Below are 26,788 nucleotides of genomic sequence, written 5' to 3' on the forward strand. Positions count from 1 at the left end.
TAGTCAATATTTACCCCAATATAATTGTAATAGGCAAAACTTAGCCTAACATTTAATTGGCTAGCTGCTATTTCTTTCACACTTGTATGAAGGGAGTTGTTACTTCTTCGGAAAATGAAAGTTGTTTCTTCATCTGAAAAAATGGGACTTTTAAAAATTGAGTGAAATTCAGTTTCAGTTAAAAAGAAGTCATCCAAAATAAACTAGATAATGTCTGGTCTAGTTGTACACCATGGTTTTGATAAGAATATTTCCCCATCAACATGGCTTAAGTACTTCCCATGTTTAGGACTTAAATTGTGTATTAATTATGTTAACCCTTTAACAACTCACTACAGAACTCTAGTCAAATCCCTGGGTATCATGTAGTCCAATCCCTTATTTATGAACCCAGTGTGTTTTCAGTACCTCTGCATCACACAGAGCTCTGAAAATAATTTTGTAATTTTGATATTATCCAGGCATTTCCATTTAAGTCACACTGTAAATATAATTGTTTATCACTGGTGGTATGTCTTAATAGTTGAACATAAATGTAAATCTTTTTACGTTATGCCTCCATCAAGTTTCTCTAAGGCACTTCCTTCTCAGAGTGAAGGTGGATGCACTTGCCAGGACTTAAGAACCCTTCTTAAGCTGGCTCTTCATTTCTAATCTGTTCTCATCTGTAACTCCTTGCTTGTTTTTACTGTCTTTCTTCTGCACTCTTCTTCTTCCTGTTCCGTGAACACATTGGGCACATTACATTATCTGCTTTGGTCTTTGTTCTTACCTTACCTCTCTTTGAATATTCTTCCCCTAGATGTCCACACAGCTAGATCCCTTCCTTCCTCCTGGCTCTTAATTGAAAATCACTTACTCAGAAAATCTTACCTGATGTGTCAACAACCCCACTGGCATTTCTTACCCTCTTTTCTCATGTTCCTCCTTAACAGCTTACATTAAATAACAATGATTTAGTTTATGTTATTTATTTCCTTTGTCTCCCTCTAGAAAAACTCCACAAAAGTAGGGACTTTTGCTTGTTTTATTTATCACTAATGGTGTTCCCAACATCTAGTACACTTTCTGACAAATGGTAAGTTCTCAACTTACAATATTGTTGTATAGTACCTTCTCAAAGTAAAATATTGTTGAAAAAATTAAAATCTTATTTAATGTCACATTTGAAATATATGCCTTAAGAATATATAAAAAAAATTTCAAAAGTGTTGGTAAATACAGTGTAAAATACTCCTTAACTTGTCCTTTTTTCCTTCTATTTAAATTTACATCTCATTACATCTGATTATAAATGCTTTCATTTTTATGTAGTAAAAATCTTTTTTCATTTGATATATACTGCAGAAACACTGATTAGTTTCTACTGATGCTATCTATGGTCACTGTTGTTCAATAGTGTTTTCTATTTCTTAGGTAACTTTCCTCGAAGAATTTCAAGTTTTTGCAAAGCTTATTAGCAACGTAGGCAACTGTCTTTCCCAAATTCTTTTAGAGATTGATGTCTTTATTATAATGAATGCATCAGGTTGAAAAATTTAAGTAAAAAGAAAAAATCTGAAAACTATAAAGAACTATTTCTTTTTTTTTTTAATATTTTATTTATTTATTTGACAGAGAGAGATCACAAGTAGGCAGAAAGGCAGGCAGAGAGAGAGGAAGGGAAGCAGGCTCCCTGCTGAGCAGAGAGCCTGATGCGGGACTCAATCCCAGGACCCTGAGATCATGACCTGAGCCGAAGGCAGCGGCTTAACGCACTGAGCCACCCAGGCGCCCTAAAGAACTATTTCTGTCTTCCCTCTTTGATCTCCCTTCTCTCACCAACTCCAAAAATTTCATCAGAGAAGGCCAGTATCAGAGAAAATAGCTTCCCATAGCACTACTGCAATACGAAAAACAAACAAAACAAAGCAAAACAAAAAAAAACCCAAAACCAAAATATCATAAATAAACGGTAGTTCTAGCATCCTTAGTGGGCATGGTGTTCCCAATATTTCAGAAATTCTCTGTTACTAGGAGTGAAATGATATATTTGAGTCATTTTGAGCTGAATCTGATGTGAAGTGAGACACACGTATTTTACAATAGATGTCTTCTATTAGAAAAATGTTTAGACTATGCCTCATAAACATTATTTACAGTATACCTAGAAATCCTATATTTCATGATGATAACTAGTGCATAAGTAATGAAAAGGAACAAAGTATGGTTCAAAAAAAAAACCATCCTAAAAAAAATTAGAAATCAGGAAAATATGTTTTTATAAAAGCAACTATGATTATTTAACTTTACTCTCTAAATAAGATATATTCAAATGTATGAATGAAAAATATTGAATTGCTAATCTAAAATATATCTAAATTTCCTTTTCAAAAACAAACAACCCCATGGCTATATGTTCAAAGCTTTAAACTCTTCCAAGTCAGAGGAATAGTGTCCTTTTTAATGAACAATAGTAACACTGTTCGTTGAATCTTCAGAAGAAATTGTTCTTTAATAGATCATGTCCATTAATAAAATATAAATATTTTCATGCAATAATAGAAATGTGGATCAAAATTTTTAAAGATCACAAAGTTTAATAGCAAGCTGTGTCAAGAGTCTGCAAAAAAAAAAAACCTCTCACACATTTTTATATTGTATAAATTTCTGCATTCACAATGAACAGTAAGATGAATACAACTTTAAAAAATTTTAAAAATTAAATACACAGAACAAACTGGCATACAGTTAGTTGTTTAGTGTTAGTAAATAAATACAAAGAAATTCTTATACATGGGGGTCAAAAGCTTTATAGTGAACATTTTATTTCTTTATTTTAAAGATTTATTTATTTTATTAGAGAGAGAGAGCATGAGTGGGAAAGACAGACAGTCTTAAACCATGCTGAGCTCAGAGCCCAACGTGGAGCTTGATCTCAAGACTCTGAGATAGTGACCTAAACCAAAACCAAGTCAGATGCTTAACCAACTGGGCCACCAGGTGCCCCAAGAGTGGAAATTTTAAAAGGAAGTGCTCAGATATGCCATGGTTGTAAGCTGTTGACATGAGGAAGCCATAGGTGGGCTAACCGGTAGTGGGGCATCCAATGTGATTGGTCAGGAGAAATGCTTGCATTTCTCTGGTTGGTCTTAACTGGATATGGGGAAAAAAGTTTAGGGGAACTGTTACTAATTAAGTCTCTCTGTTTAGGGCTGATTACTGTAGGAGTTATGCTTGGCTTCTTGAAGTCATTGCTAGAGACAGTAATCAGATTCCCCGCAAGTCTCACTTGGCTTCTTGAAGTCATTGCTAGAGACAGTAATCAGATTCCCCACAAGTCTCACTTCTAGATAGCAGGCCAGCCTCTTGGGCTTGTTGTTGAGGTTAATGGATTTCTTTCCTGGGCTGGTTGCTGTAGACTATAGGTCAGAGATCTCTTTTTACATATGGTCCATTCATTGTCCAGCTGTATATTCCACATAATGAAAAGCATGTGGAAAGATCTGTATCCAAAGTGGAGACAAAAGCTCAAATACTTCAAGTCCAATCTAACCCAATGAATTTCAGTTCACTTCCAGATATATGAATATGGGAATACTTGGTTAGTGATTTAATTTATGAGTTTTAGAGTGGTTTTCTATGTAGTAATATTGTAAGAATGGACTAAATAAATAGTCACAGTCCTAGATGCCTGCATCTAGGGCCAACAAATAGAGAGAATAGAGAATCCAAAAAGAATATCACCTACATGCATTTGACCAGCACAGTGTCCTGGGTAGCATAAAATCACAAGCTTCAGAGCTAGACTTGCTGGGTTTCCTTATGGTTTATTGAGTGTCTATTGTGCGCATGGTCTTAGTCTAAGCCCTGAAGATACAGTCATAGTCAATGCAGGCAAGGTCACTGTTTTCTTGTTTATGTACTTCTGGAAGAGTAAAAAAAAAAAAATGAACAAGAAAACTAAACAAAGAATATAATTGCAAATTATGACAAAGAATATGAAAATAAGGACAATGACATAGAGACTCACTCCCATCCAAAACTTCATTATGTATTAGCAAGTTATTTAATCTAAGACTCAGTTTCCTAAAATATATGTATGATGACTCACACAGTTGGATAAATCATGTAAACTATTTATAATAACATCTGACACATAGTATGCCTTTAAGCAATGAGATGATGAAGATGATGATGAAGATGATAAGATGATGAAAACACCATCTATTAAGAGTAGGGCCGAATCCAATCCATGGAGTTGAATCAGGGCAAGTCAGTCAGTTCTTTCTTTTCTTCAGTAAGAAACTCACAGGAATAAAAGGGATAGCATAAGGAATACAGTGAAGGATATTGTAATAGCAATGTAATGGGACAGTTGGTAGCTGTATTTGTGGTGAATATAGCATAATGTATAATCTTGTCAAATCACTAAATTGTACACCTGAAACTAACGTGACATTGTGTGTCAACTCTACTTAATAAATAAATAAATAAATAATAAAGGGTAAGAAAAATAGGATAATGAGGAAAAGAAATATCAACCTCTTATGGGCTTCGCAGAATCTGTTGGGATACTATTGTAATAGTCCAGGTGAAAAAAAAATAGAGAGCAGTGTCAAAGGGGATGGATAGATAGGAATAAATGTAGCAGTTGTTGGAAGCCAAATTGACATAATTTAATATTTTATCAGCTGCAGATGAAGTAGATAGGGTAAAGCTACAGGGTTCATGAAACTACCAAAGTTTTATCTCCACCGTATGTTGGGATATTGGTAGTATTCAGCGAAATAGAGAGTACAAAAGAGCATTTGGAGGAGGAACTTAATGACTTCAAAGCATTCTATTTGTGGGTCTATGTTTATTCAGACAGAAATGCTCAATAGGCACTTGAGGCTTGACCTGGAATTGTGGAAAGAAATTTTGCATTGAGACAGTGATTCAGATATTAATTGCATATAAAATGATAGTGAATGCATAAAATAATAGAAAAATCTATCTATATATCATCTATCTATAATCTATCTACCTTGCTATCTGTATGTAATCTACCTATCTACCTACTTATCTAGATCTGCTCCTGGTTTCTGGCATAGTGTTCCCCAAATCCTTGAAATTTCCTAAGTGTCTAGAGAACTAGGGACATCTTTTGTTCAAATACTTGATCTTTGGCTCTGGTATCTGACATAGAGCTCCTAAATCTGTTGAAACTTGCTTGGGGATAGAAGTTTCATTTGTGTTCCAACGAGGCAAATCTAGTGGACTCCTAAATAACTTAAGAATAGGGACTAGGGACGCCTGGGTGGCTCAGTTGGTTAAGCAGCTGCCTTCGGCTCAAGTCATGATCCCAGCGTCCTGGGATCAAGTCCCGCATCAGGCTCTTTGCTTAGCAGGGAGTCTGCTTCTCCCTCTGCCTGCCACTTTGTCTGCCTGTGTTCACTCTCTCTGACAAATAAATAAATAAAATCTTAAAAAAAAAAAAAAAGAATAGGGACTAACCACCAGAAAGACCAAGCCATAATTCAAAGATCCAGGAGAAGAAGGGTTAGTAGGTGAGTTAAAGATGCATCGTGTCTGTGATGAAACCTCCAGAAATGTCTCTAAAACATGGGTTTGGATAGCTTCCAGATTGGATAATACACCCATATGCTGGGGTAGTCATGCACCCAAACTCCATGGGAACAGAAGCTCCTGTACTTGGGAGCTTTCCAGAACTTTCTCTGTGTATCTGTCCAGTTAGCTGTTTATCTATAGCCTTTGTTATATCCTTTTTAAATATAACTGACCAGTAAGCATAAGTGTTCCTCTGAGTTTTGTGATCATTCTAGCCAATTATCAAACCCAAGGAGGGAATCATGGAATCCACGATTTAGAGCTAGACTATTAGAAATATGGGGGATAGTCTTGGACTTGCAGTTGGCACCTGAAGGGAGGGACAGGTAAACAGTATCAAAACTGATTAAGGTAAATTGTAGGACACTCAGCTGATGTCAGAGAATTGCTAGATGTATGGAAAACCCATGTATCTGGTGTCAAGAAGTGAAGTGAAGTGTGTTATACTATGAGAGAAAAGGAGAAAGACCAAAGTGTTTTCCTTCTACAGAAAGTTACAGATATAATAAATACTTGAAAAGTTAAAGAAGAGAAAGTAATTTAAGAAATACGTAGATGTCAGCAGGAAAAGATGTTTTCAATAATGATGAGGTTAGAAATTGTCAAATGAAGGTGAAAAGCCCAGTAAGATAAATTTTGAGGCATGACCATTGGATATGAAAATTAAAAGATCATTAATAGCCTTTGAAGGAATAATTTTATGTAAGAATATGTATGAAAAGGCAGCTAAAGTGGGTTGAGATGTAATTCAGACCTTAGGATATAGAACAAAATAGGTATAAATCGCTCTTTAGGGAAGTTTGGCAGTGCAAAGGTAAAGAATAGGACAAATGAAATAGGCACATTAGAAATAAAGAATTGTCTGGTTTTAAGACGAGAGGGATTTCTGTGCACTTGGGTGATGAGGAGCAAGGAGCAGCGCAGTGATTGAAACTGCAGGAGTAAGTTAAGCACGGTTCCTGGGAAGGTGGAGGAAATGAGCAGGCTCTCACCTAAGCCACAAATCTCTCTGGGGGTCTAACTTCTCTGTGGGAAAAGTGTTATGTATAAGATAAGGCCTGTTTTTAAATGTAGTATCTCTGAAATCTAACTTCCTTTTCTGGTATATAACATTTCTACTTTGCCTCAGAACAAACTGCGACAGAACTTCCCTTTCTTTCTAGCTTTGCAGTGCTTAAAAGAAACAAGGATACCCTAAACTAAACAAAGAAAAACAACAACAAAAACCCGAGGATATCCTTTCTTTTTCTCCTTTCAGTGTAAATTACCACTTCTTCATTTGAGAGTCCCCATCTTTTACACACTATTTCTGACTCCCAGATTTCTTAGGAAAGACACATTACTATTTGTACGTGGACTGAAACTCATTCTGTTTCCAGTCCTTTCTTTTTCTCACTTTCTTCCTCATTATGGAATGATTTGTGCCATTTTGTTCATGTGCAGCTAAGAGTAATATCCCTTCTTTGGTTCCAAATCTGTTCTACACATAGGACAGATTTTATCCTATTTTTTCTTTTGCTAATTAATATGCACTAAAGTTACCACTTATTTTTATTGGATACTTTAATATTAAAAATTAAGTTCAAACATTAAATGATGGTTCATTATCAAGTATTTCTATACTTTATCAAGCTAAGTCTGTATTTTTATAACTCCAATTTTGTAATATGAGAAGATTCTTTTTTTTTTTTAAGATTGTATTTATTGACAGAGATCATAAGTAGGCAGAGAGGCAGGCAGAGAGAGAAAAGCAAGCTCCCCGCTGAGCAGAGAGCCCAATGCAGGCTTGATTCCAGGACCTTGGGATCATGACCTGAGCTGAAGGCAGAGGCCTTAACCCACTGAGCCACCCAGGCGCCCCAATATAAGCAGATTCTTAATCTTTCAATATATTTTACAAAATTTTCCATGGATTTACTCATTTGCTTGATGTTCTCTGATCTGTTTTCATTTGTATTCTGCTTTTTTGGGAAATGCCTGCTTTAGCCGCCTGCATCATCTGGAGTGTCTCTTTTGCCCAGCTGCCTTTGACTTGTACTATAGAAAAAGGGTTATAGTGGCTTTGTATTTGGACAGGAAAAGGCACTTCTAGATGAAGTCTCAACCAAAAAATAAAAATAAATGGTTGTAAAATGGGCAGAGATAGTCAACGTTACAAAATAACTTTTTAAAAAAGGCTATTTAATTGTCAGAGAAAGAGAGCATGCACACAAGCTGGGGAAACAGCAGCCAGAGGGAGAAGCAGGCTCCCCACTGAGCAAGGAGCCAGACACAGGACACCATCCCAGGATCCTGGGATCATGACTTGAGCTGAAGGCAGAGCCTTAACTGACTGAGCCACCCAGGCGTCCCAACTGTAGAAAACAACTTTTTAAAAACCTTCTCCTTGACATAACAGTCACAGTTTTATTGCTTACTCAGTTTCAGTCCTCTATTCCAGAAGTTACCACAAATAAGGAGTAGGTATGCCTTTGGAAGTTTGTCTTCAGGAAGTATACTCCAAGATAATCAGCATTTGACAATGCTTTGTTGTATAAATATCATATCATGTTATTTAAAAATTTGTTTTATATTTTACTAATAAAACATATGGCATTTTTACAGCTTTTCTGAGGTATAATTGATACATAGTTGCATCACTTAATGGTACAATTTAATGAATTAGGACATAGGAAAACAACTGTGATATCTTCATCACAATCAAGATAACAGACATATTCAACACCCTGCAAAGTTTCCTTGTTTCTCTCTGTTGTTTGTCTTTTTTTTTTTTTAATGGTAAAAGTATTTAACGTGAGATCTACTCTCTTAAATTTTGAAGTATACAATACCATGTCATTAACTGTAAGTATTAGGTTTTACAGCAGATATCTATCTAACCCTTTAATCTAGTAAATGGTTTTTTAAAAGTAATATAGCAATTTGGGGTGCCTGGGTGGCATAGTCAATTAAATATCCTCTTGGTTTTGGTTCAGGTCGTGATCACAAGATCATGAGTTTGAGTTCCATGTCAGGCTCTGCTCAACATGGAGTCAGCTTAAACTCTCTCTCCCTCCCCCTCCCCAGCTTTCTCTCTCTCTCAAATAAATAAATCTTTAAAAAAAAAAAAAAGCAACATGGCAATTTGAAAAAATGATTCCTTTTTTTGTCCAGAATTAGTAATTTTTTTCTTTTCCTTTCTTTCTTTCTTTTTTTTTTTTTTTTAGAATCAGCTAGATCTGGAACTAAGGATAGTTGTTCACTTTAATGTATAATATAGCTAAAAAGCTTATTTCAAGGAAAATCAGAGAAAGGCAAAAGGTTTTCTGATTTCTGATTTGCTGAGGACACAGAAAAATAAATCTATTAAGACACTGACACTCTAATTAAGTACTGAATTAGTGTTCATTTGGTTTTTAACATTGAGTTGAACTTTGCCATGAGTATAGTGAACCTGCAATCTTTATTCTTCTAATTTAATTAAACAGAAACTAAGGATCCCAGGATTTAAATTATGAGTTACAAATTGATTGGATAAGACAAAAAACTTGTCAGAATTATATCAATATGGAAAAAAAGCTTCTTATTATTTATTATCTTATTATTGTTCCAATTTTAGTATATGTGTTGTCGAAGAGAGAACTTATTATATTATTATTGTTCACATTTCACAACTGAGAAAATAAAAGAAAATAAAAGTTCATTGAAATCCCTTGATTTTATGCACAAAATACATCACTTAGATTCTTTATTCAAGTCATTGATTAAAGAACTCTAGTTCAAAGAGGTGAATTGCTCATGGCATTTTGTGTCCTCTGAAGAGAGACTCTAAACTTCAAACTATATGAACTCACTACCTAAAGTGGGGAGCAGAAAAAAAGGTGGAGTCTACATTGATATTTCATTGTGCAGTTTTGAAGGACTGGAAAAAGGGAAGATGCTAAAAGCTTCTAGAAATGGAAATATGTCTTTTACAAGGGAATAAGATTCAGGTTGACCTCAGGTTGGCTCTGATCAGAAAAACTGAATACAAGGAGACACTGAAGCAAGATGCCGGGGGGAGGGGGTTTGGGAGAAGGGGGTGGGATTATGGACATTGGGGAGGGTATGTGATTTGGTGAGTGCTGTGAAGTGTGTAAACCTGGTGATTCACAGACCTGTACCCCTGGGGATAAAAATATATGTTTATAAAAATAAAAAATTAAAAAAAAAAAAAAAAAGATCTTTCAAAGTTTGGAATCAATATTATTATGGACCAAGAATTATATACACCAATAAAAAGTTAGGTAAATCTGAAACTGAGCCCACCCCCCCAACCAATAAAAAGCAGCATTTTCAAGTAAAAAAGAATTTTTAAAATTTACCATTCATTATATCTCTAATGACAAAAAGTTAACAAAGCAAAAATAAAAATAAATAGATAACAATGAATAAAATAATTGTATACATAAAAAATGAGTTCCAAATAAAATAAACCCCATTTTAAAATAATATAAGACACCTAAAATCAGTTGGTAAAAATTAGAGAAGGAAATTCCTGGGTTTCAATGGATATGTTTTCAAAAACAACAACAAAAAATGGAATGCATTCAATACAATAGATTAAAGAACTATTTGACTATACTATAAGGCTTTTGTTTCTTTTCTTCAAAAGAAAAGAAATAAAAGGCTAGAAACCTAAATTCGAATATAAGGGAAAGCCATAGTCAGTATCTTTAGCAAATTTATGTTTTAATATTTTATTAGTTTTGAATACTTGATGGCTCCATAAAAAATAAAATTTAATTTAAACTAATGAACAAATAACAAATTACTAATTACTAATGAACAAATATAAAAAAGTTTATAATTGAGCAGTTTTCTTAATTCTTAAGATTTTAGAATACTCAATTGCCTAGTAATAATATTTTGATCTATGCTTCTTCATATGCAAGATGGAGAGAAAAATCCATAAAAAAGTAAAAACTAGAAGCTAAAAAAACCCATAGTTTACCATTAATATGTAATCCTCATCGTCAATGTACAGAAGCAAACACAATATTTATCACATATCATTCTTGTTCATTTAGGGCATTACATTCTATTTATGTGAAAGTTCTTGAATGAGAAATATATTCCCCAAATATTTTCCAAGTAAAAGTTCTTGAGTGAGAAATATATTCCTCAAATATTTTCCAAGTATTCTCTCCTATAAATTATTAATTTTATTATCCCTTTTTAAAGGTACTCTCTAAAATATCATATGTATGCATTTATAATAAGATAACATTTAGCATATTTCAGAAAATTTGATTTTTATTACCAAAACTACTTCAAAAGTCTTTTTGTTCTTTCTACCATATAAACTGTCTTCATACATTCAAAGATTCACTTTGATTGTATATGGGCAAAATGTTGGGAAGAAATTTCCTCAGTTATATTTAGGTCATTTTTCTGTGTAATCAGAGAATTAAGAATAAAGATAAAACAGAAAAGGTAGAGAAATAACATAGGTGTAAAATATTCTATCTTCGACGTTAACAGGTATGACCAAAATTACATATCAACAACTAACTACTTTCAGTCCTAGTTTGATTATTAAAATAATTCAGTTAACACTGTAAATCTTTGAAAAGCGTCTGGTTGCTTAAATAATAACGTTTTTATGACTAGTTTTTATTTTGTAAATAAATTAATGTCATTCTTAGGGAAGAATATAATAAATTTAATATTTATTAAATGGTGACATAAAGGAGGAAGTTACTACTAAAATTTTATCTAACACTACTAAGCAGTCTTTTTTAGTTAGATGGTTTTCAAGGAATTTAATTTCATTACCTTATAATTATCCCTTATTTATTTTTCACAAGTTCCTTTTTCAGACTTTTATTGCTTTTATTTAAGCAAACAGACATTTTTCAAAAGATATTTACATCTGCTATTTGTGTTAGAAATATAAATGTAACATTTTGCCTACTAGATTGGACCATGAAAATGTAATCTATATTCAAGTATCATTTTCCCTGTAGGTTTAACACCTGGAGACTGCGTGGTTACATTTCACAGGTTACAGTATATGTTGCAGTCCTCTGTGAAAATGTATCATAATTTTTCCCCATAATTAGAAAATTCAAGTTTTTGAAGGAATGTGATCACCAGGACAATAAATATATACATGTACCAATGATTTCTTATAAATAAGGTTTATCTGTAATTTTAAATGTGTTAAAATTTAAATTTTAAGTTTATTGCAATGCTTACTTCATTGATGTTAAATGGAAAAATTTATGAGAAGGTGGAAACAGAAGAAGCAGAGTCTACAGACAGTATTTCACTTTCCCCATGTTCTGTTTGAAACACAACAGTACTATCAATACGTCTTCAGCACTGACATCTTCACATTATAGCATACTATAGAACTGTGCCTGCATGAAAAACCTAACCCAAGAGAAGAAAGTTTCTAAATAGTGCCTAAACCTGTGAAGTTACTCAATAAAAAAATATTTGAAATAAATAATTGCTAAAAGATAAGTTCATAAATCAGCATAATGAAGTGAAAAAGATTGAGGACATAAGAAAATAAATAGGAAAACAAAGCAGTTCTAAAAAATGTAATAAAAAGGGGCACCTGGGTGGCTCAGTCAGTTAACTATTCAATTCTTGGTTTCCATTCAGGTCATGATCTCAGGGTCATGAGATAAGCTTGTTGGCACTGCGTTTATTCAGAGTCTGCTTGAGATTCTCTCTCCCTCTCCCTTTACCCTCCCCCTGTAAAATAAATAAGTAAAAATCTTAAATTAAAAATGTAATAAATTATCAAAAATACACTAAAAAAGAACAAAAAAAGATATTGTAATTTGAGAAGCAAACTGAATGTCAAGGAAATTTGATAAAGAAAGAACAACTCTGAGGCTTTTTTATGCTATAGAATGTGAGAAATAAATTTTATATATATTCAACATCTTGGCAGAAAAATGTGCATTATATATTCCCAAGAGGAAAACATGGACTAGCATTAGGGCTTCTCTATAATAGTTGTCAATACCGAAAACTGATGTAACAAATGTGTATAGATCTTTTTTTTTTTTTTTTTAAATGTGTATAGATCTTAAAGGAAAAAAAAAATGTAGTCTTAAGAACATTTATCCAGTCAAGTCCTCATTGAAGTATAAAAACAATAGACTTTCACTAACATAAACACACATATAAACTGCTATTGAGGAAAAGATATTCACTTAGCAATTAAATTGAGCCAGGTAAAGAAATGAAAATAGAAATGAAAGAAAAAAATCTGAGATAAAATGACTGATGATGAGTATGGATTGACATGATGAGCATATAAATAAAGAATAAATATTTCTGTCACTTATAACTATGTAAGAGTATGAAATGCCATAAACAATGTTATTATAAAATAATGACTACTAAAATTGAAATGTGCACAGAAGGGAGAAAAAAGGTCATGGGAGAGTGCTGGTGCCCTTAAGACATATAGCAGGCTATCAGCAGATATTTTAGAAATGAAAGGATATGTTTTTAAATGCCCGAAACCCAAAACCACAACTCTCACTGTGTTTCATAGTTCTTTTGAACATTATAGGGAGATTTTAGAAATAATATCTCCTGTAATAAGGAAACACTCATCTGAAGGTAAGAAATACCCTTAGTTTTATTAAAGGAAAGTATTTAGGGGGCACTTGGGTGGCTCATTGGTTAAGCATCTGACTCTTGATTTCAGCTCAGGTTACGATCTCAGGTATGTGCGATTGAACCCCACCTGGGGCTCTGTCCTGGGCATGGAGCCTGCTTAAGATTCTCTCCTTCTCCCTCTGCCCTCCCCAACCCTCTAAAAAATATATAAATTATTTAGGATCCTGGAAAGGACCAACGAGATTTCTCCTGAACTTTAACCACAAACCCACTTAAAATTTCATTATGTACTGAATAGAGTTGAACATTTCAGTTTGGAAAATGAATGTGTGTATGTTTAGGAATACAATGCTAAAAGCTTTTTTGGAAATTCTGGTTACTATTATTAGATAAGAAAAGTTAAATTAGTGCCACAGATTTTTAAAATAGCAAACATATCAGTATTTGTGGATGATTTGTCTATCTAGATTAAGGGATTTAGCTGTGTAAAAGGAAAGAATCAATTAAAATGTTCAGAGTGTGGTTAATGACAGAATTTGTGCACTCAATCAGTTCTTTTCTTATACTTTTTTTAATGTTGGTAGATTTTTATCCAGAATCTATTGCATTTCTGCACACCATACCATGCAGTGGCATTGGCCTTTTGATTATATTTTTAAGGATGTTTGTATAACAAACATCTTTGAAAGACTGAGATAGTGTTTCCCTCTGGTGAACAGGTCATATTTGTTTACTGCCCAGTATAATAAACAAAACATCCTCCTTCAGTTATTTATACAAGATTAATAATTCCCTAAGCTTTACAATTCTCAGCAGTGATGCAATCACGCTGTGTGCACAATGTCTGTGTGGGTTCTACTCCACATATATCTTTGGTAGTTAATATCAAAGAGATCTATCAAAAGCATGAAGATCAGCCTGCTTTGCAGAATCATGGGTAATAAAGTCCTTTGTCTCTATCCCAGAATACTTGTGTTTCCCATCAGCACACATGAAATTGTGGCAAGCTAATTTGTTACCTACAAGTAGGGTAAGTTCTCATAATTTTCACAATTTTTGACAAAATGGCCACTTAAAAGATATAGTGAATGTGACATATTTAACTAGAGGTAAACTCTACTATACATGAAGATGTAAAACGATATATGGTAGGCATTTAGAGATTATGAGGTAAATAAATTCTTCAGTAAATGATGTTAGGGCAACTCACTGGGGTGGTGCCACTGAGGAATAGGACATAATCTCATTCCTTTCTCCAAAATGAATTATAAATGATCAATGTGATGATGTAAAACTACAAAACATTTATTGCAAAGCAAACACAAACAAGGCAAAAAACACGCTAAAGTTTGAGCATAAACAAGTTTAGAATACAAAGAACAACCTGAGAAAGGAAAAAAGAGGATAGGTCAATAAAGGTAAATATTCAGGTTTAAAATAAAACAAATAAAATGGCCCACAGAAATCAATACATATATGTAAATATAGAATGTATATAAGAGCACCATCAAGATGGATTTCCGAGAGAATTTAATAATGGAAGATATTCACAGGTATGGTTACATTTAAGAAAAACACCAGGAAATATTAAGTAACCCAATGACCAGCATTTGTAGGAGACTGTTGCCAATCCTGGGTGTCAAAGGGTGCCGACAGAGCCAGCTGAGAGCTTGATCCATGGAACAGAATTGGAACAGACAGCAGCAAGTCAAAACTCATGCTGAAAAGTTCTGCCAATGTGTTGAGGCAGCCAGGATATTAATATTAATATTAATATTAATTTTTAAAAAAGAGAAACAAGCGGAACCTGGGGTTAATAAACCCACATGTAGCTTGGGCGCAGGTCATGATCTCATGATCGTGGGACTGATTCCTATATTTGGCTTCCCACTCAGAGAAGAGTCTGTCTGCCTCAGATTTTCTCCTTCTCCCTCTGCCCCTCCCTGCTTGTGCAGGCTCTGTCTCTCTAAAACAAATGAATAAAATATTTTTTTATTAAAGAGAAACAAATATAAAGCAATATTGGGCCCTATAGAGAAGGTTGAGTGAAACCATATTGTAAAGTGTTTGAGATCTGAAATAGAACATTAGAACACCTAGTATGAACACTAGGTTTAACACTGGACTACCCCTAAATCTCCTCTAGTTTTATATATTGTTTAAAATGTTTATTTTTATATTTATGCAATCAGATTTTCATATGTGCCTATAAAATTTAAGGTGTTTTAGTCTTAATTTCAAGAAATCTTATCACTCTCCTTCCATCCGGTTTGTGGCGTTCTGTAGTTACTGTGTATTTACAATTACATTTGCTACATTGGAGATGGTAAAGAGGTTTTTTTTTTTTTTTAAGTTTAAAATTATTGCATTTCTCTGTTATACATTTTTATTTAATCTTAACTTCAACCTTTAAATGTTTCCTTTTGCCAAGCAAAGGATTGTACCAGTGGATAGAGCAAGAGATACTTAAGAGGCTATTTTAGATAAAACTTTCTCTCTAAAAGCAAGAAATCTAGCCATCGGTGTATAGAGTCAATTTCCTTCTTTAGAATTTTCTCCTCTTCCTTATGAATAAGTTAGAAGAATAATTCTTGCTTAGAAATTCTAAGGCTTGTATGAAACACTATCTCCACAGTACAGACTGAAGCAGGGCTCTAGGCAATTTGTCTAATCTTAAACATGTCATACTTCATATTATACAGAAGGCAGGAGAGTTTTGAAATGTGTCCTCTTTGTTTCTCAAAAGATACCATTCATTATTTAATCTATCTTGTATGTTTTGCATTTTATTTATTTATTTATTTATTTCTTAGGTACAGGGAGATGTGTGTGCATTTTGTTTTTGTTTTTGTTTTTACATAGTATAACATCTCAGATATGTGAAATGTTATAATTATAATTTAGGTTTAGTTCACGGGCAAGTTCAATCCAAGTGCTGGTGCTGCCTTTGTTCTTTGCATATCATCTCTGACCCTCTAAGTGTCAAGGTCTCTGACCTCAGTTGTGTTATATTAGGTTTAGCTCAGAGCCCTGGTTGTATCTTGTTCTACAAATGGGAATCCTAAAAATCTTGAGGTCCAATGGAATTTCTTGTACTCCCAGCAATGGAGAATAAGGAATGGCCTTTTCATCCAAGAAATGTGTTTTCCAGCCTTCGCCATTGTTGGCTCAGTCCCACTGGTATCCAGGTCCTGGCCAGGTAAGATTTCAGCAGCCCTCTTGGCACATTTCTAGTCTCTATGGTGAAAATCCGGAGGCCATCTGCTATCCAATTAGTCTCCCTTTAAAATCACATCCACAGATGTTTCTTCCTCTAATTTCCTTCTACTTCTAGCATTGCGATATAAACCTTATGCTTATTTTCTACAGTCTCCCTCTTTTTTATTTCAAAATACCATTTTAATGTAAAATTAATTAGTCAATTAATACATCTTAATTCTTTCTTATTCACTTTGTCTTGTCTGCCAATTCTGCTTATCCCCCTGGCACCAGGGAATTTTATTTGTTTGCAAACATGAGGAATTTGGTTGTTCAGTTTTTCTTTTATAAAATAAGGATATCCAAAATGATATTTAAGTTACCCGTCAGTGTTACTGCTTAAACAGGACTTCCTCTGATGACTTACCAAATGGCAGTCTTGCTATTGGTAATATAAGAGGCTTATGAATTTTTTCTTGACATTTGCCTTGTTACTCTGATTAACCTAAATGTTTACATTTTAAACTTCAACCATTAATTTGCAGTCAGTGGTCAGACCTAATTTGTAAATAAAGCATGAATTTTATAGAGCTGAAAATCCTGTACATACTTTGTCCTGTAGCTGGCCTTGCGCTGTTGCACATAGAGTCTAACTGCGGCGAGCAGTCCGTGAAGATGAGTTCAGCTAGATTCGCAGATAGATTTTCTGGATAACAGTTTAAGTGCAAATCTAGGGAGTTACGCTTCAAAACTTTTCCAATCCCCTTCTACAGGGTAGAAGGGGCCTCTTTTCCAATGGCATCAGACTGTTTTAAGGTCATATTTTATACTCCAAATATTGGTTGCCCTTATCAGGCTATGAAGTATTTTTCTGATATTTTTTCTGCTAGATGTATTCTCACCTTCTTCAGTTGGGGTATTTGAGTCCTCTGACAGATTTATTTTCCAGAAAGTGACATAGAATAATTACTGTGACATGAGAGAATTTAAGAGTGATATTACACGTTTAGGAAAAGAGTAAAATATATCCAGTTAAAAGAATCTTCTAAGTGCTAAATTCATGCGTACTTTTATTAAAGGGCTAGTGAGCCATTATTATAGTTCAAAATGATATCTAAGTTCCTTTGAAAACTTATTCAATGTTGTCTTATTAAAAGGTCCCATAACTATTAATTCTGAGCATTACTTAGTAATTTAACTGATATCTCCTGAAAGGAAGTGCATGACTCATGACTAATTGAGAGCTGAATTAAAATACATTTTGGTGGACAGAATTATACTTAATTTATAAATTCTATTTCCATATAAGAGCAACCCTTGAGTAGTTTCCTGAACTTTGTAATATTATGAATCACAGTCCATGAACCAGTAACATTGTAGAAGTAGTCCATTTACCATGAAAAATACTTAATGAAGGTTTCCAATTAGTTTTACTGATTAAAATGGATACTTGAGAAGAATGTTCCATGCACTGTAATAGTTACCCATCCCGAGTTATCTTTACTTGTTTGCAAAGCTCAGTCATCCAATGACTTAATCTTTCCCTTCCTTTCTCTCTTTCTCTCTTTCTCTCTTTCTCTCTTTCTCTCTTTCTTTCTTTCTTTCTTTCTTTCTTTCTCTTTCTTTCTTGTTAGAGAGAGAGAGAGAGCACAAGATCGGGGAGAGGCAGGCAGAGGGAGAAGCAGGTTCCCTGCTGAGCAAGGAGCCCAGGTCCTATCCCAGGACCTTGTGATCATGATCTAAGCTGAAGGTAGATGCTTAGCCCACAGAGCCACCCAGGCATCCCTATTTCTTTTTTAAAGCTCCTTTATATTAACATAATACTAATAACAACTTAAAGAATCTGAATATATATCATGTTATATTCTTCCTATAAATTCTATCTTCAAGGACAGAGGTGGAGGTAAATAACCGAGAATTTAGCTCCGTTACTTATGGTGGGGTAACCACAAACAGAATAGAAGTATTATTTCATATCCAGATTAAAAGCTAACTAACATTGAATATAGAGAACCATATCCCAGTTAATCATCTTTCCAGTCCCTATAATGGTCAGACAATAAGACACAAGTTTCAAAATGACTTAAAATGAATTTTACTTTTTTAATTCTTTAAGATTTTATTTATTTTATTTTTTTTAAGATTGTATTTATTCATTTGAGAGCGAGAGAGAGCATGAGCAGAGGGGAGGGGCAGAGGCAGAGTAAAAAGCAGTCTCCCTGATGATCAGGGAGCCCGACATGGGGCTGGTTTTATTTCATACATATTTTTGGTAAAATTTAATTTATTAATAAAGCACAGTAAGATATTAAGAGTAATAATGAATAAAATATAGAATAATCATATCAATATACTGTAATTAAGTTATGTGAATGTGATCTCTGTCTCTCTATCAAAATATCTTATTATGCTGTACTTGCCCTTCTTCATGGGATGGTGTGAAGTGATGAACACCTGTGTGATGAGCCGAAGTGAGATGAAAAACAGGCATTGTGAAGTAGAGTTAGACTGCTATTGGCTTATGTTAGGAATATGTTAGAAGGAGGATCCTCTGCTTCCAGACTGTGGTTGGACACAGGTAATTGACACTGTGGAAAGTAAAACAGTGGATAAAGGAGTTACTGTATAGAGTTTCAGAGAACATTCTTTATATGTCTGCAGTTTAATTTCTGCTTAACACCTTCTTGTATTTTTCTTTATTTTGTAAATAAAATACAAATACAAAGATCTCATCCTGAATCTCACAACCAAAAGATATAATTGTACATATTTGAACATATAAAATATGTCTCATGCAAATATATTCAAATGTTTTAAAATAATCAAATATTTTTATATTGTTCTATTTTATTTATTTATTTGACAGAGAGAGAGAGAGAGAGAGAGAGAGCAAGTGCACAAGCAGGGGGAACAGCAGGCAGAGGGAAAGGGAGAAGCAGACTCCCCACTGAGCAGAGAGCCTGATGTAGGGCTTGATCCCAAGATCCTGAGATCATGACCTGAGCTGAAGGCAGACTTCTAACCAACTAAGCCACTCATGCATCCCTAAAATATTCAAATATTTTTAAACAATTTTATACTGACCAAATGCAAGTACCAATCTCTGTTGTCCCTTAATCTTTCTGAGAAATCAAGTGAAGATACCTCTAAAGATAGTTTTCTTTACTCTGAGGATGAAGCAGCTTTTCTTTAAATTTCAATTTTTTTTTAATCTACAGTAAGTATAACTGTAGAAGAAAGAGTGGAGATTCCCTCCTTCTTGGCTTTATTCAAAGAGAAGAAACGGAGCTTATAGTGCAGTTATTTCCAAAGAGTTTAAAAAATGTTTCATGTCTTATATTTTATTCCCTTGTTTTATTGTGAAGGGCTAGGATAATTGCCTCTCAGTTACCTGCATGAACATTTAAGCATAATTTAAGCATAGTGAGTTATCTTTTGTCTATCATGTTTTAAGTCTCCCTTGAGGGTGTGCCTGGGTGGCTCAATTGGTTAAGCATCTGCCTTTGGCTTAGGTCATGATCCCAGGGTCCTCGGTTAGAGTCCTGCTTAGGGATCACTGCTCAGTGGGGAACCTGCTTCTCCCTTTCCCCCATGATCATGCTCTCTCTCATTATCTCTGTCTCACTTTCTCAAATATATAAATAAAATCTTTTTAAAAAAAGTTTCAGTTGAAATATCTAACTTAGCATAGATTTTGTTTGGGTTACCCATATAGTAACATAACTCGATGTTGAGTAAGCATTTGGTTACCAAAAATAAGTCTATAACTCTTCAGCCTCCTCTCAAGTTTGGTGTATAACATGACTAAATATTAGTCAATGTGAGCAGGAGGAAGAAGGATGTATGCAAGGTCTAGTTTATACATTTTTTAAGAAAACACTTGATTGCCTATGTTTCCCTTACCACCAGGTTATAAATGTGGCTCTATACTGAGCCATCTTGGACCAGCTAAATGAAGGAGCATCATGGGGATGGAGGGACAGAAAGATAGAAGTGGCTTTGTTCTAACTGGAGAGCAGACCTGACATACCAGCCTAGATTTTAGGCCAGTGGATCACCAAGGGTCATATGTGAGTTAGGACTGTAATTGAGCCACTGTGGTGTTAGAACTCTCAGAACCACCACAGCTATATCCTTACTAATGCAATCTTTAACCTCTTTATGGAATTTAACTTTCAGTTCTTGTTCTAAATAAAAACATGATTTCTGGAAGAGAGAATGTGATGATTCAGTTCAATTGAACTATAAGTCAATTTATAAGGTGAAAATATAATTTAAAATGGAAAGTAAAAGGGATTTGAGAGATTAAGGAAAGTGAAGAAATAGAGTCAACATTTATGTTTGAAACTTCGGTAGATACCTGGAATTAGGGCAGCGCTTTAAGAAAATTAATTAATGAAAATTCAGTTTGCAGTTTGTCATTAAATTAAGATTTACTTCCGATCTCTCATGCTAAATATCACATGCCATCACTAATAGTAATTATATCACAATAGATATTAGACATTATATACTTGCCTGAACTACCAGAACTTAAAGAAGTCCAGTGGATCACCAAGTGTCATATGCCAATATGCAGGAAAAAAAAAAATTCAAAGTGGTAGAAATCCGGCTGCTTCTACCTCTACCTTCAAAGTGCTTATATTTTTGCAAAATGCAAACATAGTTTTGTCATTTTGATGAACTATAATGACTTCATACATCAAGCCAGTCCCATTGAGTGTGAATATATTGCTATATATATAATTTAAATAACAGTTTTCTTTTTACCTATTGAAAGCCAATTACCCTATTTTGAAATACGAAGCTGGATATGAGTCTGTTTTTGCTCATTAAACTCATGAAGCAATTTAAAAATCTGTAAATATTAATGTAATTACTATACTGGGTTAGTTACCTTTATTGGTGTGAACAGAAGCATTGTCTATTTTATTGTCCTGAATTTAAGGTAGTCTCTAAATTTATGGAATTATTTCAAAGACTATTTGAATAACAAAAATATATTATAAGCTTCCAAGCTGATATTTTTGTAATAACTTAATGACAATAACTAATTGTCCAAGGTTTTACAACTAACATGACTCTTACAGATGTCATTCAAATCATTCCGTAAGAAATTCTCTAGGGGTTATGGAGTTAGATTTTTTCTTCACTGACTAAAGTGAGGGAAGTTGAATAGGAGCAATGTTAAGAGCCTCCAAAGTTCAAGCCATTGCCTTTTATGTGTTACCTCCATGTTCAGAATACTTCATTATGTAACAATAATTTGATAATTATCAAAAAATAATATCCCATGACAAATGACAGTTTCATGACATTCCAGTTTCAGTGTCCATAAATAAAATGTTATTGGGACACAGCCACATTCTCAATTTCTTATTGTCATGGCTGCCCTCACTCGAGGGCAGGCTAGAGGGTCTGCAAGCATATGGTCTGCAAAGCATAATTTACTTTCAGGCCTTTTAACAGAAAATATTTCCTAACCCCTGAAATGGGCCATTTCCGCAAAATATTTACTTAAGTTCTGGGAATTTATACAATAATTTTTTTAAAAAACAATGTTCCACACCTAATTGATTTTAAGAAATCTTAAAAAAACACCATAAGGTATCATTTGATCTTCATAAGATTCCTGTACCATTGTTGTAATTTTGTTTTATCGATAAAGAAACATTGTCAAGTGACATACCAAATGCTTGTGGCTAACAAGTGTCAGAGCAGTTAGAGTAGCTAGTTACCCTGACACTCCTAGTCAGAATCCTAGTCCAAATCCTTCAATGTATGTAAAAATAAAACAGCAATCATGTTCTGATATGTTTAATCTCTTATTTTGTCTACCATAATGTGAAAGAATAGGTATATAGCATCCAAATTTTACTATGCAAATTTACTTTTGGTTAAATAGGGGGATTTATAGAACAATAGAAAATTTTCTCCTAAAACCTTTGCCAGAGACTGAAATAACAATTTGGAGACTTTTATTTATGTAAGCGGCCTTTCAGCTTTAAATTATAAATGTCCCTGGATGCTTACCATTCTCATATACTCACATCTCAGAGTTAAGTAGGTTTAATCAGATTGTTTTTTTACTAACAACTGAAACTGACTGAGGAATGTGCAAGAGCAGTAAGAGAAAACACCAATCCAAAAATCTCTACAATGAATCAAGTTTTATGTCCACTTAAGGCCAATTACCATTGTTTTTCTTTTTTTCTTTTTACTGAACAACAGATTAGAAGTAAGCCTCCTTATGTGGTAAATTATACCTTTTCAACTATTTGTTTTGCGATGATGAAACTATTATTTTTGTTAACACTTGAAGGAGTTCCTCTACTGGATGCCATTATAAAACAATTAGAAACAGAAGAATTCATTATGGCAAAACTCAGCTAGCATGGTGATACAATTTAGCATTTAATAAATTATGTTAATCGGAAACAATAAAAATATGTATCTGTTATGAGAGTCCCTCCAGATTTAAAAATGTGAATTTTATTTCCAATCTAAAGACACACTACATAATAATTGTTTAAAAAAATTCTTGCAAGTCAAGCATCTGGGTTAAGTATTAAACAAATTTATGTAAATCTCCAAAGCTATAAAATAGCAATTTATTATACTGATGAAAGTTTTCCAGATTAAAAAAACTTCTACCGTACTTAAATTAGTATATAATTAGTATGGCAATTATTTCTCCTCCCCTGATTTTTTATTTTGATCTTTTCTGTTAGTTTAAAGGCATGCAAAGATGAAGAAAACTGTTACGTTTGTCATTTCATGAGCTTAGGTTACTAACTAAGCTGTTTAGCTCTGATAGTTCTCTATGCTATAGAAAACATGACTGTATATTTATTTCCTACAAAATATTTATTTTCAGGCTTTTAGAAAATCAAAATATATTAGACAATTTAGTTTCAGCTTGCACACAAAAACAAAGGCTCATAATAAAAAAAAAACTAACGAAAATATTAATATATTTCATCTTAATGCATTTAAACATACTGTGTTAGAACTGAAATTGTCTAGTTATTCTGGTTGACTTTTTGGCAATTCTTTGTTTCAGAAAAATAATGTTCAAAGAAAGATATTTCTATAGACAAGTCTATAGACAGATAATTCTATAGCTAGATAACAATCACTGAAAAATCAAATATTTTTATAGGGAAATACAGTGCTCTAATATCACCACATATTTTAAAGGAACTCATTTAAAAATGCAGGCTTTACTGAAAATTATGCATTATCTATAACATACCATTCCAGTTTATATGATTCTTCTATAGGAACTATTTTATAATTCTGTAAATCTTAAGACATCTGGTAATGATGCAAAACCACTATTTCTTATAAATTCTTTCCTTTGTTCATTCTATCCCTTCTGATGGAGTTTCAATGGACTTACTCTCCTCACTGGAACAATCCAGTTCTATGTCCATTTTCATATTTATTTAAATATTTCAGTTTTGTAAGCGTGTCTCTTTGAATTCTCCTTAAAATATTTACTTTACTCCTTCACTGTATTAAAATAAAATATTTAATGTAAGTTCATTTGTACATTTGTGTAACAATTGTGATTTTAATTTTTATTAAACTTATCTTTTAAGAGTTTAGAAGGTTTTCCAATGTGTCCATTGGATCACCTAACACAACTAGGTAAATCTCATTATAACAGAAGCACACCTCATAAACAGATTAAGTCCAGTTGACTCCTATTCGGTCACAGAAAATCCAAAGTGTTAACAGAATTTTTCTATGTTTCCTCTCTTTTTTAACTTATTTCATTTAAATTCAATTAGTTAACATATAGTGTATCATCAGTTTCAGATGAGAAGTTCAGTGTTTCATCCATTGCATGTACCACCCAGTGTTCATTACATCCTGTGCCCTCCTTTATGCTCATCAAGCATTTTCTCCATTCCCCCACCAATCACCCCTCCAGCAACCCTCAGTTTTTTTCCTATAGATTAGAGCCTCTTATGGTTTGCCTCCTCTCTGATTTCGTCTTGTTTTACTTTTCCCTCCCTTCCCCTATGAGCCTCTGTTTTGTGTTATGTTTTCCTTATTCTATTTTTCCTTCCTACTAATTTTGCATTATATATTTTGTTTTCAGTTGTATATTTCGCTTATGAGCGGCCAATAATTGCAGGCAGCAATAATTGATAGGTTGATATTATGTATGACCATTTTGATGACCTCTGACAATTGATTAATAGTTTATGGTACTTATTTTCTGAGGGATGAGAGATGAGGAAAAATCTAATTTGTAAAGCTTGTCCTGTTCTTGATCCATGGCTAAAATACGTTGACACTGTAAGCTTCCTTTTTATGTGTCTATTTGTTTATGTATCAGCAAAGCTTTTAATTGTATGGATGTATAACATTTTCATAGCTCTGGATGTTATTAACAAATGATATTATAAAGTCTTTTAAATGGAAAGAACACACACAGTGGGGAATATGCTTTGAGGACCACAGCAATAGAACATCATTTCCAGGGGAAATTGTACCAGTTGGGCATATAGTGCCAGTAATATGGTGTCAATGGTGCTAACTTTGGAAGTGTTTTACTTATCACACATCTTCTGTAGGATTTTGACTGAAATTTAATCTTTGACCCTTCATTTATTGAAACCCATTTTCTTCCCTTGATTCTTCCCTTTCTTCCCTTCATTTACTGAAGCCCATTTTCTTCCCTTGCTTAACCCTTTGGCTACAATTAATTTTTCTCATAAATTCCCTTCTTGTTTCATTTGGCAGATTTAATTTCTGTTGATTAAAGCTAAAATCTATAATTAATTTGAATATTGTAAGCAGGAATCACTGCCAAAGAGAAAGTCAACAGAACGGTGGTTAGAATTTGGGAGATTTTGCTTTTAAAAGTAGTTTGAGCTGAAACTGGTAGAAGTATTAGAGGATGGGCTTTTGGCAAGATATGGCAATACTTTGCAAAGAATCCTAATTCTATGATGACCAGTTATCTTTTAAAGATTTCAAGACTTTCTTTTTGTCTTTCACTAGTTTCTCTATAATGTGCCTCGTTATGGTTCTTTCTGCATTTAGCCTATTTGAGATTCATTCACCCATATCTGGTTAAAATAGCTGGCAAGACTATTTTCCTTCAAGGCTTCTGGAAGGGTGAATATGGGGAGGTATGGGGGAAGTGGCCGGCCTGGAGAGCCTTGGAGGCTACATGCCCTTTCCCCATACCTTGCCCTGTGCAGCTCTTCTATTTGGCTGTTCCTTAGTTATATCCAATGATCTATCACAGGACGAAGTCTTTAGGCTAGCCACCTCTCTCGGGAACCTCGGGCTTGAACCCAGTGCCGTATATGAATGGGAGAGGACTGCAAACCAGGATGGTTGAGACTGCCTCATCAAGGCATCCCATTTGATGACACTTGGTTAGAGAGCTTCCCAATCCTTCCCCCAACCCCTCGGAGGGTGGAGATGATGAGGGAGCCTCTGCCGGGGTCTGGTTTGGTGGCCCAGAGTGAAAAGGCAGTGGTCCTTTGCTTGGAAATGCCCAGTGGTCCCTCCAAGGGCAAGCTGATCCCAGGGAAATCAGATTGTATTGATGAGCCAGGAGCCAGTCAGTGCTGAGCCAAAGGTGCGGGTCATCGACCTGGTCAGAAGCTGCAAAGAATTGATAGTCTTACTGTCATTCAGCGTTACCCTGTAAGTGTCCTGTGACTAAAAGTTCCACTGTATGATCCCAGGATTCCAGTATCTCCCTCCTAGTCCAGTGAAACCGTGAGGATGAATAATGGCAGAGAAAAACAGCCAGCATGCATTCACAATATGACTTCAGAAATCTTCATTATTTGTATTTTATGCACCATGAGAGCAAAACCATTCACTGGAGAGAAAAGAAAGTAACAAATTTTCTGTAGATCTTGAAAACCAGCTATTCAGTCCTCTGGGGCTCACATCTGGAAATTACACAAGACTCAAGACTTTCTTAGGTTTCCAGTTTAAGAATCACAAATGTGATGGGAACATTTAATTGTGGGATGTTTTAGCATAATTCTTTTTCATATCCCCTTCTAACTAATTTGCTAGATATTTCCAGGAGACCCCTTTAAAAGTGACTGTTAGAGGAAATCCAGCTGTCAGAATTTGCTTTCAGCAGCCTTGGTCAGGAGGGTTAGGAGTGATTAACATCATACTGCCTTCAGTTGCCATGATTTTTTTTAACAGCTTTATAAGTTGCATATCCTAAAATCCACCCTCTTATTTTTTATTTTTTATTTTAAGATTTTATTTATTCATTTAAGAGAGATCACAAGTAAGCAGAGAGGCAGCAGGGCAGGGGGGAAGCAGGCTCCCTGCTGAGCAGAGAGCCCGATGAGGGTCTCGGTCCCAGGACTTTGGGATCATGACCTGAGCCGAA

The 26,788-nt window shown here is 34.1% G+C and overlaps 1 long non-coding RNA gene across 3 annotated transcripts in view; it reads right to left on the reverse strand.

Annotated features, from left to right (window-relative positions):
* LOC123388304 overlaps positions 1-26,788 on the reverse strand; it is a 161,322-nt gene that overhangs the window by 57,081 nt on the left and 77,453 nt on the right. Inside the window, exon 4 of one of the 3 annotated variants that reach the window (XR_006602854.1) lies at positions 19,413-26,031. The exons of 1 other annotated variant lie outside the window; for it this stretch is intronic. This is a non-coding gene — a long non-coding RNA (uncharacterized LOC123388304). Of the gene's footprint in view, positions 1-19,412; positions 26,255-26,788 lie in introns of those variants that run through there. One more of the 3 variants, XR_006602852.1, reaches the window with a different exon arrangement.

This window comes from Mustela putorius, unplaced genomic scaffold (genome assembly GCF_011764305.1).
Source record: "Mustela putorius furo isolate JIRA1106 unplaced genomic scaffold, ASM1176430v1.1 tig00003898_pilon_pilon_pilon, whole genome shotgun sequence".
NCBI lineage: Eukaryota > Metazoa > Chordata > Mammalia > Carnivora > Mustelidae > Mustela > Mustela putorius.